At 38.9% G+C, this 14,879-nt stretch overlaps 1 protein-coding gene and 1 pseudogene across 3 annotated transcripts in view; one reads left to right on the forward strand and one right to left on the reverse strand.

The window, feature by feature from the left end:
* Positions 1–14,879, forward strand: part of LOC129764594 (putative inorganic phosphate cotransporter) — a 104,894-nt gene that overhangs the window by 41,402 nt on the left and 48,613 nt on the right. The window lies entirely within an intron of this gene.
* On the reverse strand, positions 9,480–10,316 carry LOC129764597 (uncharacterized; annotated as a pseudogene).

The raw sequence follows: 14,879 nt of genomic DNA on the forward strand, positions 1-14,879 counted from the left end.
GCTTTAAATAATGGAATATACAGTCAGTCCAATTAATTTTACAGGTTTCATAGGTCATAGGATACCTAACAATAATTTCTGCCTTGAGTCGTAACACGAGATTTTAGGATTTTCGTTTTGTAGTGTAGTCAATAGTTCGCGTTCACATAATCACATCACTTACCTCAGTGAATCCTGATTATTACCTTTCCCTACTAACAACTATCCCTTCCATGGTAATCGCTAGGGAACCACGCTATAGAGGCGACCCTTCTGGCCTTCGGGCGGCGATTATCATACTAACATTCCTTCCCTTCCCCTGGTGACTGTAAGGACGTGGCCGGCGTCGTTATTGACCATTTAAAGCTCGAATCACCGAAAATTGCACAACGAGAATGATTTGCTAGTCCCAAGCGTTATTCTGTGTGTTCTTTGTGCAATTTGGTTGGTTCAGGTCAATCACGGAGAGCAACTACGAATTGTACAGTCTACCCAAGCTCAAGCTCAAGCTCGATATGTTTTGGAGGTCTTCAAATAGGCCTTAAAAATGATCGAACAAAAAGGCTTGATTAAAATCACATAGAAGGGCTTGTTATTTTTCTCATTTTTTCACGTCTAAAGTAGCTTCCGGCATTCGAAATTACAATTTCGGATTACGTTTTAAAACCCGCTCTGCTGAGTCGTCCATAATACCTGGTTGCTCTTGCAAACGTAGTTAGTGGGCATCTGTTAAAAAAAAATTAGTGGGTTAAATCTATGATATAACCGCAAGGTTCACGTGGAACTACCTTAGCTTAGCAATCATTCGTTTGTATTGATTAAATTCTTGATTGAATTAAACAGTTTCCAAATTCAATTGAGTTCAATATATTTGCTCTGTGAGTGAAAAAAATGAACAAATGCCGTGTAAAGTCAATTAATTTATTGTGATTGATTGTTCTTCGTTACAAGTAAATTTAATGACGGACCTTTTACGTTTGGTATGATGACTAGAACAAAATATATGTACGGAAGAATTATCAAACGTTTGATGAACCAGCCTAAGGCTGAAAATCTTTCCAATAAAGACAAAAAAAAAATTATCAAACGATTATTTTATTTTACATTTCCCTCTGAAGTTTACATCCCAAATGTGTACATACTTCTCGAATCTCGAATTTGCTTGAAACTGAGAAGTTCATTCGCTTCTAGTGGCTGCACGATTTTCCCAGGTTCCTAAGTTTAGAAGGCAAGCGAGGACAAAAGTACTCGCAGTTTGCATTTATTTGCAGAGCCGATTTCCCCAGAAACCTCGGTTTTGAAGTCTGTGTTAGGGAAACACATTTCAATCGGAGCAAAAATACCCCCGATTTGTATGAATTCGCAATGCCGATTTCCCCACGCTTCATGGATTTGAAGTCTGTGTTAGGGAAACACATTCCAGTCGCAACAAAAATACCCCCGACTTGCATGAATTTGAAATACCGATTTCTCCAGGCACCTTGGTTTAGAAATCGCTATTAGGGTACACATTTCGGTGGGAACAAAAGCTCCCCCTACTTTCGTGTGTTCTTTTTCTTCTTTTTGGCTTTAAGAGGGTTTAAACTTTTCAGTTCACTCGCCTCTAGGCTCTTTCGTGTGTTTGCAATGCCGATTTCGCTGCTTGGTTTTAAAGTCTGTGTTAGGGAACATTTTTCGATGAGAACAATAGTCCCCCTACTTTCATGTATTTGCAATGCCGATTTCCCCAAGGCTGCTTGGTTTTGATGGCTGTGTTAGGGAAACCGTAAATCGGGCCAATCAAAACGATGCAGTTAGGGCGTTTAGATAACGCCTAATATTTTACAGTTATTCAATTGTTTATCTAATGAAAAACAACATTTTGTTAGTTGCGATAGATGCGTAGAAATATTCCCTATCAAGTGATGCAAACATCTCTCCTATCCAGTACGAAATGTTCGAGCTATAAGCATTCGAAATCTTTCATTTTTTCCTGCATGTTCTGTGTTTAGGTTTTCATTTTACCCTCCATATATTCCGGTTAGACGTAGTCTCACGTCAAAAAGTAGGAAATAATTGAATTGTTTTCAAAACATAATGTTTGCCTTTTCCTTCGATGGAATGTCCGTCTTACCCGACTTGATTAGTATTTTTTTTTCATCAATGTTTCTGGAGTAAAAATGAAAAAGCTCACCGTTGATTCGATAAACTGGTAAAGAAGTGATGGTAAAACACTCACGTAATGAAAAATACCCCAATAAACTCGATAACAATGAGAACCTTATTTTCTGCAAATGAAAATTTACATCGAACTGCTCTTTGTAGTTTATTTTTTTGTTTTTATTTACAATTTTAACAGAAGGCCAGCTAGATGTACATAGTAAGTGCCAAAGGCATTGATATACTGTATTGCAAGTTTGTACATCATTAAAATTTAAAATAGAAATGTAATATATCAATCATACATCGGTGTCCATCTTTCCCACCCTGTCCGTCTTTCTTGACTTTCCCCTAATATTCTGACCCTACTGCATGTGGCGTTCTTAATCTAAATACTATTAGATCCTTCGGAAAGTTCTAGCTCCAATTAACAAAAATATCTTATCTATAGACAATTCTTGAGATGCCTATAAAATTCTCATTGTGCAGATTGATTTTGATTTTTCTATTATAGATGTTCTAAAACTCTAAAGCTCATTTTCTTTAGCCTCGAAAAAGTCCACATAGAAGATCAATCTGAAAAGGAAGTTGCTCAAACACGTCTTGGCTTTTTAGTAAATGGAATGGTTTGGATAATAAATAGCGAAAATTACGATGCCATACGAAAAAATATGGATGTGCCAAACTGAAAAACTGTGAAAATAAATCCATGCAGTCATTAATTTGCCTAATTTCGTGGAAGAATGTAAGAAAAACGATCCGGAAGAGTACAGAACAGCGGCTCGCTCCGCCGTTCGCCTGAGGTCTGTTTCAAATATGAAGTAATGCTAATGTCACTTCAGCTTTTATCCTGGACAAATTTTCCTTCTTTCTTCTTTCTTATTTCTTCTTTCTTCTTTCTTCTTTCTTCTTTCTTCTTTCTTCTTTCTTCTTTCTTCTTTCTTCTTTCTTCTTTCTTCTTTCTTCTTTCTTCTTTCTTCTTTCTTCTTTCTTCTTTCTTCTTTCTTCTTTCTTCTTTCTTCTTTCTTCTTTCTTCTTTCTTCTTTCTTCTTTCTTCTTTCTTCTTTCTTCTTTCTTCTTTCTTCCTTTTCCTTCCCTCTAAAGTTAAGCTTACTTCGCTAAAAGTGTTTTGCATCGATCGAAACAATTGGTAGTCGGAGGGGGCAAGATCTGAGCTATAAGAAAGTCTCCGTTGTTTGTTTGACAAGGTTAGCAGCTCAAGTGTGCACCCGTGGTCGAGTGGTTAGCGTCCCACATTATCATGCCGGGTGTTCGGGTTCGATTCCCGTTCTGGTCGGGGGATTTTTTCGTCAAAAAAATTTCCTTCGACTTGCAATGTGGTCACGCGTATTGTAGAGCTTGCCCCTCGGAATACGTTCAAGGCGTGTTATTTGGCATGAGAAATCTCAACTGAGTATTAATAAATGACGCTAATTAATGCATACGTTGAGACGTCAAAAGTTAACGCCATTCAAGAAGAAGAAGCAGAGCATTGCTTTGGCACCGTGGATATTCGGCTTCGGCGTTTACACACGATCTTTCGCGTTTGCGATTGTGTAGTGAATTCATTTTTCGTCCCCGGTAACGATTCGATGCGGCTTTGAGCCGTGTAGAGATAGCTTGTTTAGTTACCCTTAATGAATCTTCAAGTTCTATTTGCATTTGGCACGAATCTTGATCGAGTAATGTATCTAATTCTACGTCTTCAAACTTTTTCGGTTGGCTTTTTGTCCTTAACGTTAAAATCACCGCTTTTAATTTTTTTTAAGTTTAGAAAACGAAAAATTATAGGAGGTTGTGTCCAATACACGAGCACATTGTTGACGTAGAACTACGCTTTTATTTCGTTCAAGTCGTTAATAACATCGGATATTATTTCAGAATGCAGCGAAATTTTATAAACAACTAATTAGTAGAAAGGTTCGGTCGTCCTGAAATGGTTTTTTATTGCAGAATCTCGCAAAACAATGCAGAAGCTGATCGCATGTCGCACGTTGTTTCATGTCAATGCATTGAAGATTTACCTCGAACGCTATTCCGGTGGCCTTTTTCGCAATTGGCATACACTCGACTACGGGCGATTATATACTTGTTGTACCAGCACTATTATTCCACATTTAAAAACTACATCAATCTTTCTTTGGCACAGAATGGAGACTTGAAGCGACTGAGAATATAAACACTTCTCATCATTTTGCGCTATTCTCAAAAGAAACGCTTCCGTCAATATTACTCGAAAAATAGTTGCATTACTTTCTCATGCTCTTAGTGGATAAAGTTTTGCTGCTGGCAAGCGAAACACAATCGCATACAAAATTCTAGAACGACATTTACTTTCTTGGTAACTAAATAAACGAAATAAATTCTGTCTGTTAATATCGATAACCTCGAAGAGAGGCATCATAATGATCAAGATTAGCGCAAATGACATCCTTGTTGAAGGCCGTTTTGCGAAATAACTCACAACATTCCAGCACGACATTCATTATGGTTTAGCTTGATATTCCTCAAATAATTATGTCGCGCACAACCTTAACGTCTGCTTCGCCATAGCGTCAGTTCGATGCATTGATGCAATGTCAAAGGCACCAGCGAAGCCCTTATGATGACGGAAAACAAGCGATGTTAACTGCTTCGAATAAAGAAAAAGTCTGAATATTTGCCTCAGTAGAGACCCATTATTCATACCCTAGCGCAAATATTCCTTTTCCGCTACCTCCCTCTTTGTTTATATTTATTATCGTGGCTGCATAATTTGCACCACCAAACAATCGTCCATCATAGCATTAAAAACATTAGGTGATTGTTACATCGTGCCAATTCACACGGGAGCGAAGATTTGCTGTTTGTACATACGGGTTATGAAGCACGCACGTACGCACACAAAGCCATATATCAGGCAACTAAATATACACACACTTATCCCCGCTTTGCGCTCTTATCAACAGAAGCCGTTTCTATTAATATTTCCGGTCTCGATTAGCTTAGCTGTCATCGTTGGTGGACTGGTGGTTTTGTTACTGTTATGCGAACTAAATACACACACAACATTCCTGAACAATTATTTTCTTGGTGAGCCGAGGGTAGACTAGTTTGATAATTCCCCACACAATTGTGTAGTTCAGAATTTTAATGGAATGACGCCAATTTGAAGTAATTATTGCACTGCCAGAGACATCAGCGAGTAAGTAATTTAGTCGCGTCTACACCTAAACTAGCGTTGGCAGAAAACATTTCATATTTGGCAGAAATGATGCCATTTCGTGTGCTGGAGAGTCAAATGCGCAAATAATGAGCTGTTTTGAAAGCTTAAAAGTGGTTCGTGTGTATGCGAGCAGACATCTCTTTCTGTTTTCTTTTCTCATTTCATTTGGGATTTTGCAAAAAAAAAGTCCATACGACGTCAATGGGAATCGAACCAAGGCCGGCTGGAATGCAAAGCTATTTCACACGACCACGCTATCCATATAGCTGTCAGCGCTGTTATATTGAAGCGTGATAATATTACACCTCATCATAAAATGAAGTTGGAAAGTGTTTTCCAAGAGGATAAAGAAGAACAAGAACGAGAATATATTTTTCTCTGTCTGGGCCGTGTATTTGGCAAACTATACGAAAAGCTTTCATATGCTTCCATTAAAATGTGTCTCCCGTTTCGCTCGCTCATATTGGCTATCGCATATATATTATACAAATGATATACATGTATTGGGGAGTAGAACATTTTCTGTTATTTTTCAGCTCATTTAATGTAATCGAGATGCGAGATGCCATAACTTGTGCTAAAAATTAACTTTGGGTGTACAGCTCAATCCGAAACGAAGACATGTGATGACGCAAAACAAGGAAGAACAAGCGATGTTCATTGCTTCGTATCTAGAACGATATTGAAGATTTGCCTCAGCGAGAGTTTTATGCTTAAGACAAATATTCACCTTCTTTTCTTTGTTCACGGAAACTAAATCATTTCATTCCGTTGATCGCCGATAAGTTGCTCGTTATTGACGGCATTGGTAGGGATGCTCACAAATGAACAGAATAAATGTGTGGGAAAATGGAAATACTTCTAGTTTTCATCAATTTAAACCGTTTACACACCAGGGAATTGTAAAATATAGCAAATCTTAGGGAATTTCCGATTCGTTTGGTATGTAAATTGTAAAAATCCTTTCGCAGAAAAAATAGTTATAACGTTAACTTTATTTCATTAAAACGTGATCTGTTTCCTGATTTGGCACCTTTAATGAAAGACGTAGTTCAACGCCAAAAAACGTGATATTATCAGGTTGCGGTTGAATATTATTGTCGTTTATAATGCATCAATTCTCCTAATGAAGAATTTATCAAACATTTCCACGATAACGTTTGCTCCTTAAGGGAACTTGGCGATTCTCGGCATTTTTCAATAAGTACGACCCGATATAACCACCATATCAATAAGCACACCGAACCATGAGTTTCCGTGGATGTAAAAGTGATTCATTAATCACTTTTGGCAATTTTGTTTGTTCACGATCGCATTCTCCTCTAAGTTCAATCTACGAAATATCTACCCAATTGAATGACATGGAGTGAAATGATTGGAATCAAAGGTCAGATCTCGAAATCGATTGCCATAGTTGAGTTATATTGTCATTTTGTGGTAGTGGTCTTTTTCAACCTATAATTTCATCTCTGGACTCAAAAACGATCGCATTAGCAGACCGTAGTAGGGTATCTAGTGAAGCGGGAATTGCTTTGTAAATTCAAGGATAATACTCAATTCGCCCAACGGCATTTCTGGGTTGGAATTTCTCTTAACATCAGTGCCGAAAATATTCACGTTCATGACATTCAAATACGGCAAATTTCAGCCTACCTTGTATTGATAACCTACTGCTCAAGTGAGAATCGAGAAAGATGAAACCATACTATCAATGAAAACGAGTATAATGAACATCAACATTAGCATGCTATGAAGTTCATTCTTTATAGCATTTTCCTCTTCGCCTTGATATTTGAACCGTCAGAATAGAATATCATTGCGTATTAGTGAGAATCAACGGTTAACGTACAACGTTAACCAATCGAGAGTGAAATCGACTAGGAAGTTATCCTAGTGTGGATGTTTGATTTTTGGACGGTTTTTGGGCGTTTTGGGGTCTGAACCTATGAAACAAATATTTAATATTTTAATACCCATTATTATATTTTTATTATAAATCTTCTATGGAACCCAAAAATTATATGAACGAAAATGATTAAAATTAAAAAAATTCAGCTGTTCTGGTTGTCCGAATCCAAAAAAATCAATTGCTTCTTAGTCAGTATAAACTTCGGACAAACCAAAATATTTTGTTTATCCAAAATAGCTGCAATTTGAAAATAGAAACAAGTTTTCAGTTCGGTTTTTCATGGCGATTTAACTTTTGAAAAAATAGTATAATTGAAAAACATGGGTAACGGTTCATGCGATGGACATACCCTGAGCTAGTTCTGGAAACACGAGCGGTACAAGCTCGGTAAACAAGGTTGATGATCCTAGAAGCAGGGCTAGTTATTTTCGAAGCTAATAAATGTGATTGAATTTTATTCATACAACTCTCACTTCCACTACAGTCATTTTCGGTGGATTAATTTCAGTGTATCGGGGTGAAGTGGAAACGAAATATTCTCTACGCATACAGTAACATTGATTCTTTTGTTTCGTTCCTTTCCTCTTTCGTTCTCTTACAAGTATAAAAGCAGAAGCTTTCACTGACGATTAAAACTGCTTGAACGGGTTATATTTATTTTCATTTCGCATGTTAGAGGATGCTTGCTGCTTTCAAACGTAAGTTTTATTTTACCAAAATGGATCGTCGCGGACCGTGTTCAAAATTCTTCAATCACTTGTAAATAACATGTTTCTCTGTTATTTGGAATACATGATTGTTACAGAAAATGTAATAAAATGAAAGACGGCACAGATCGGACTATTCCTTTCTCGAGTTTTTCACCCTATCTAAGGGTGAAAAGAATAGTCCGATTTGAGCTGTCTTCATTTTATTATATTTCCTGTATCAAACATGTATTCCATGTTACGAAGAAGCATGTTATTTGCAAGTACGCTGGATTCTTTTTTATGCGTTTTTTGCGTGATATTTTTTACGCTATTCGCTCAAAATTACGCGATTTTTTTATGCGATTTGTTTGAAATTACGACACTTTTTTACACGATTTGCTCGAAATTACGCGATTTTCGACTAGGTCTGCGCTTTCAGCGTGCCCACGCAGAATTGGGAGCGCACGCACAAACGCATACACAACGCCGGAAGCACGCGCACGCACATACCATTGGGTGCACAAACACGCACACACACGCGCAAACATGCACAAACATGTGCACAAAAACGCGAGCGCACACAAACATATAAATGGACGCACAGGTGCGCACAAACGCGCACAAACGTACACACGCACAGACGCACGCACGGAAAGAATCAAGCACACACGTTCACACACGCACACAAATACGCACAAATACGTGCACACGTACGCACACACACCCACACATGTCCATGCACAAAAAAACGCGCACACCTGCACACAAGCAAGAAAAAAACACGCGCAAACGCACGTACACACGCGCACACAAACACGCACAAATGCGCGCAAACACGCCTACACATGCCCGCGCATAAAAAAAGCGCACAAAACGCGCGAACATACACAAACACCCATACAAATACACGTGCACAAACACAAACATCGGGCTGTCGAATACTCGGCTATCCGGACTCGAAGCTGACCGGTATCCAGTATCCGACCAAACTACTATCCGTTTCATCACTAATTTCACACTGACAACTAGCGCCGGTAAATAATTACTCCTGCAGGCATACTACACAACCCTCACTGCACCGTTTTCATTATTTTCAGTGAATAAGTTTCGAATGCAACAAGGAAACATTCATTTCTATACAAACTGCCAGAATACATGGATGCTTCAAATTAATTTCGAAGTGACGATTTCTAACGTCGCTTTTGTTTGCAGAATGAAAGGGATCAACGTGAAATGAAAGGAATATGTACGAAAGAGACGAGATATTTTTCTTATTGTGCGTGAAAAGAGAATAGATATATTTTTAGCCTGCATGGTTCTGGTTCTGTTCTGAGAAGCGATAGACACATTATTGAGTGACGATGTGCTAATTGAAGTGAAATTGTCAGGCCCTGCCTAGAAGCGCTTATACGGTTATCAAACCCATCATGCGGCAACTCAAAACTCTTGGGACTCATTCGACCATGGTTCATGAATCTCCGGGTAATGTTACTACCATCAAAAACCATCATGTGGCACATCAAATTACATCAGAAAACATAAACAAATATAACTGTAACAAAACTGAGTACCTAAAATATTTCATGGGAATTGAATGGGAAGAAGGAAAGGTCAGATTAACGCATATATAGTTGATTTCGAGTTTTTGTATTTGCAGATGATTATATTTATGAATAAACAAGTTCAATTCATGGCTTTATTCAGATATGTTATGTTATGTTAAAGTGTTTTTCTGGGATCGTGTTCGTTCAAGGAAGTAATTTATGAATTTTTAGCGCTGCCAAGAATGCTGACCCAATCGTGAGATGCGGACACCTTTTCGAAAATGTTGCGATTCAGCTTTAGAAGTAAAATGTCATCCAATGCACCTGGCCCCAAGCCAGTTCTATGAGATGTTAGGACCAGGGCAAGTGCGCTAAACGCACGTTCCACAGATACTTGGTTTGATGGAGTAGCAAGCACAACCATAGCTACATTAAAGAGTTCTGGATGTGTCTCTCGTCGCATCAGCCAATGTTGAAAGAGTGCCACCAAAAAGCTCTGTGAGGAACTCATCAAATTGGCTGCTGTTGGTGGCCTCACTTTCCTTAGTTTCGTTGCGACATGTCGATGTTTTCAGTTCACTGATCCTGTTCCAGGTATCCCCAATGCAGGAGTGAAGCAACAGAAGAGAAAAGTGTAAAAGTGTGTATATTAGTTGTTAAGGCTACAATTCATTTTAAATAGATTCTACCTGGATGTATTGCTTCTCATGGTTGCTGAAAAGTTTTGAATTCAAGTAATTCAAACGGGGATCCAGATAGAGTGCCATTTGGAATGCTTGGGATGTTTTTAAATTTCTGAGACGACTTGTTAATGACTCAGTCAGCGGTTTCGAAAATGGATTCGAAGACATCTTTGGCACTTCGTTTATTGCCATCAACCAGGATAAATAAAAATCAGGAAGCGAAACGTGATTTTCTTGCATTCTCTTAGTACAAAGAAAAAGTGGCTCGAAGGCTTACACGTATTGGTCAACGAAATCCCAGTTTTTCGGACTGAGAACTGTAAAAAGAAGGATGTATAATGAGCCATAGGCAAACAGACGTACACTGATTTATCTGAGTCGCATCTTAAACTTACCGAGCTCAGGAAACTGGAGCGCCAGTTTATCAAAGAAGCTCTTTTGGCGACGAAAGCTATCCATCATCATATAGATACCTCCCCACATTGTTTGCCCCCAAACAGGCGGAAGACTGGCGTTATGATAATCGAAATGTGTCCTGTACTTTACTGATTTGCACTTTTTTGCAACAGCTGTTATTTCTTTGACAGATTCATCACTTTTTTCAACGACGTCCAATATGGCCAATTGTAGCGTGTGAACCGAACATGGAACTAAGTTCAGTTGATCCTGACGAAATTCAGTCGAAAGGGCCTCCGAGAGATCCCGATCTTGGTTGTTCTCAACAACTTCGGTGTCAATTTCGTTTTCAGGTTCGGTTTCTTTATTTTCGGTGTCTTCTAAGTTAATCTTAATTAATCTTAATTTCATAATTAAGATTGTGAAATCGAATTCCTGCTTCAACTCCAATTCTCACAGCGGCCAACATATTTGCGGCATTATCACATGTGACTGAGAATATCTGCTTAACGGTAACTCCGTACGTCTGGAGAATCTCTAGAATTTTAGTTTTCAGTAAAGCAGCTGTTTGACGGTCTTTTATTTCAATCATACCTGCAATGGTAACATAAATGCATGAAAATATACGTTTATCCCCTGTTTGAGTTCATACTCTAGCTTAACTTCAGCGTATTTCTATTCAACAGAAACACTTCCGTTTAAAGAATATGATTACACTTACCCAACGTTCGAATCACGATTTTGCTGTCCAAGAAATATTGGACATTTATTCCAAGGATGTGCCGGTTGAATCGTGAGGCGGAGTCAATTTTAAGGGATAGCAACCTATTCTTCATTTCCCCGCTCAAGATTGCACGGATTTGAACGGCAACGGAGTGAATAATGATCTTTACGTGGCTCTTGTTTACGGTGATACCGAGTGCGGCGGATATAAAAAAAATAGTTGCTCCATTCCCTCCCACTCCACGAAGCAAAGAGGAAGATGATTATAGGCTACTAACTTGCTGAGGAATCCATATACAGCGGTATGTCAATTGCCATGGGTCGCTTCGTCACTATTCTTGGCTTCTTCGTATTTCAATCAATTCGATTCAACAAGCCACATTTAAGCGCAGCATTTGTATGCTGGGTGCGGAAGTGGCGGATGAAATTGCCTACATCCAAAATCCCTACTTACAGGAGATTTTGCAGCGAGCATTGGTCGTTCTTCGTTATCCGGCAGATACCGCTAACTCCGTCTCGTTGGATGAAAGACAACGCAATTTCCTGTAAAGTCTTGCCATCACCGCGACGCCTTTTGCCTTTTTCTGGTCCTGGTCCTTCCATTTTTTTCCGGAATTAATCTAGAATTTGTTTTTGTTAAAAAAAAATCACTGCGAGCGATGAAGTTCAAATCGACTTGTGTGATAATCACTTCAAACTATTGACAGTAATGAAGGTGCGCGAATGCAGGTTTACCGAAATTCATTCTGGATAGTAAATAAAGTTCACGCGTCATTGACATGATTGGAATAAACTCTCACGCTAAACTCATTATGAGAGATATGATGTTGTGTTTCAACAGAAGAGAACTCATGAGACACTGGGAAAAAGTCAATGCCTGCTGTCGTGAATAAATTTTGATAATTTATGCCACTGCTTAACATACCATGATATACAGTGGTTGTTTTGCTAACTGGGCCTACTACTGCTTGATTTTATATTAAAGAAGAAACTCCTCCATATAATTGTCCACAACATAACTCGATCAGCTCGGATCTTTGCATGGGAATGAGATGGGCCCATCATTTGAAAAAAATCGGTATTAGTTCTTGTGGTAGATTATATTGGAGCACCGTATCCTATTATTATTCAATATTAGTGTGGCGTTAATGAGCAATATTCCCAGCCTCTCTGAATGTATTCCTCATCCTCCTTTCAGTTTGATTAGTTTTTCTCCACTTGACTACCTCAAAATTAGCAATCAGAATAGAAGCCGCGAAAGAATGTGGCAGGTACTCTAACTTTGAAGCCAGAGCAAGAATTGCAGAAAGCAAATATTGCATATGAATTCGTTTCTCCATCGTGGCAATATTAATTAACATCTAAACCACGTGCTTCATAATTTTGAAGTAAACAAAGAACAATTCACGCAGCAGCTTTTGATCAAATTATTTTCATCGCACCGCCGTCCACCATTAAAATTTCTCCGGCTCAGAGCTCTTTCTTTCGCAAAAGCCGGTTCTCGTTAACCGCAGTTTCACTGTACCGCGCCGCATCGACAATCGACTATAGCATTATCGCACAACTATTACCACATGGCTCTCGGACGTCGATGTCTGTAAAAACTTGAATGAAGCGGTGTGGAACGGTTCCGCCAGAATGTGGATGTGTCGACGGGCATCATCATCATCATCACATCGCAGCAGCAACACTGTCGAACTTGAATGAAATGGAAAACAAACCAAAAAAAAAAAATGCGTTAACCATTCCCTTATCTGACCGACACAGGTTACTACTCTGTGCCACTCTGCTGTCATTTGAAGCAGGCGCAACGTTTCGAGCAGTTGAAACCACGTGCTCGTCTGCGATCATGTTTACGAAATGATTCTATTGCGAATCGGTTCTCAGCTCTCGATCGCGCCATTGGATCAGCAAATTGCGAGTTAATTTTGATGATACGCTTGTCGTGTTCCAAATAATGTACGTCCCGATTGGGAGCGATTAGCCTCAATTAAATTGTCAGTTTGGTTGATGAAATGGGAGTACCGATAAGCCGCGATTTGCGCTGACGAGAGTGAGCCAAGCAAACAAAGTCTAATTTTCTAATTTTATTCCGAGCGACAGACAGACACACAGAGCAGCCGTCACGGTAAGCGATTGCGCTCCATGTGGTGACAATGGGAAGAGAGATGCCATTGTAACACAATTTTCATTTTATCAAATCTACTAACGAAAAAAGTCACGCGATTTTGATTGTACTTCATTGCGGGGTTCGCTCCGAGGAACTGACGAAACTGACGTAACTCTGGACTCGTGAGTTTGGATTGATGCGTAATTGTTCAAATTCTGCAAACCCGCTGGTGCAGCATTGTGTCGGTGTTCATTATCAGCAAGGTTGTTTTTTTCGACAAAATTCTTGGTAAACAAGCCTGAACGATGGGAAGTTTGGAAAGTTTTTGAAGGTTCTTTTTTGGGTGAAGTTTGTAGCTAACTAATTAGTCAGTTTTTGTTTGTCTCCATTGGCGTTTATGTTTGAGTGTATTGTTTACCGAGTGAGCGAGCTGTAATGTTTCGTTTTTGTGTGTAATGGAAGTGTCATGCCGTGAGCACGTTTGTGTCTGCTGCTTAGTTTATTTGTCATCGCAGTAGGCGTGACCGTTTGCGTTCACTATAAAAGTTGAAGATATTTTTTCTGTACAATCGTAAGAGACGAATGAACTCTCAGAGTTTAAAGTCTCTCTAATTCAATACCTTCCTTCCTTCTGTACAATCATTTATTTGATTCGGCTCGAGGTAACCATTCACGTAGTGCAAGTGAAGGATGACGGTGCGAAAAGTACAACCAAATATTGGTACAAATTGAAGGAGATAAGATAGTTGTATTGGTAATACAATTTGAGAGAATCTAACACTGCATGGCGAAAATAAGTCGTTGTGATCGTGGATGGGCGTCTTTGCGTGGGATTATAGAGGGTCAACCGGTGATCGGTTGACTCTTTATAATATTCCCATCTTTATAGAAACAGATAGATACAGAACTTTAAGTTTATAGCCCTTTTTGATATTTGCTTGAGTTTGATTTGCCACTTCATCATGAATACTGCACTACATGAGACTGAACAACGTCTATAAATCTAGGAACCGAACAGTGATTTGGATCGCAAAACGATGAAAACTTTCTTAATCCATTTCACGGTCGGCATAATCATCTATCAGAACAATTAAGTCGACCAACCATGTATGTCACCCCGGTGTCAGAGACGTCGTTCAGTAAGTGCCGGTGGAATCATTGGTCCACTTTCTCCTGAAAAGGCCAGAACGTAGAGGAACTGGTACAAATTCGGTACCCCATTTTATTTTTTGACGTGGGACTACGTCTAACCGGAATATATGGAGGGTAAAACCTAAACCTAAACACAGAACATGCAGGAAAAAATGAAAGATTTCGAATGCTTATAGCTCGAACATTTCGTACTGGATAGGAGAGATGTTTGCATCACTTGATAGGAAATATTTCTACGCATCTATCGCAACTAACAAAATGTTGTTTTTCATTAGATAAACAATTGAATAACTGTAAAATATTAGGCGTTATCTAAACGCCCTAACTGCATCGTTTTGATTGGCCCGATT

The sequence above is a fragment of the Toxorhynchites rutilus genome, chromosome 2, assembly GCF_029784135.1.
Source record: "Toxorhynchites rutilus septentrionalis strain SRP chromosome 2, ASM2978413v1, whole genome shotgun sequence".
NCBI classification, from domain to species: Eukaryota; Metazoa; Arthropoda; class Insecta; order Diptera; family Culicidae; genus Toxorhynchites; species Toxorhynchites rutilus.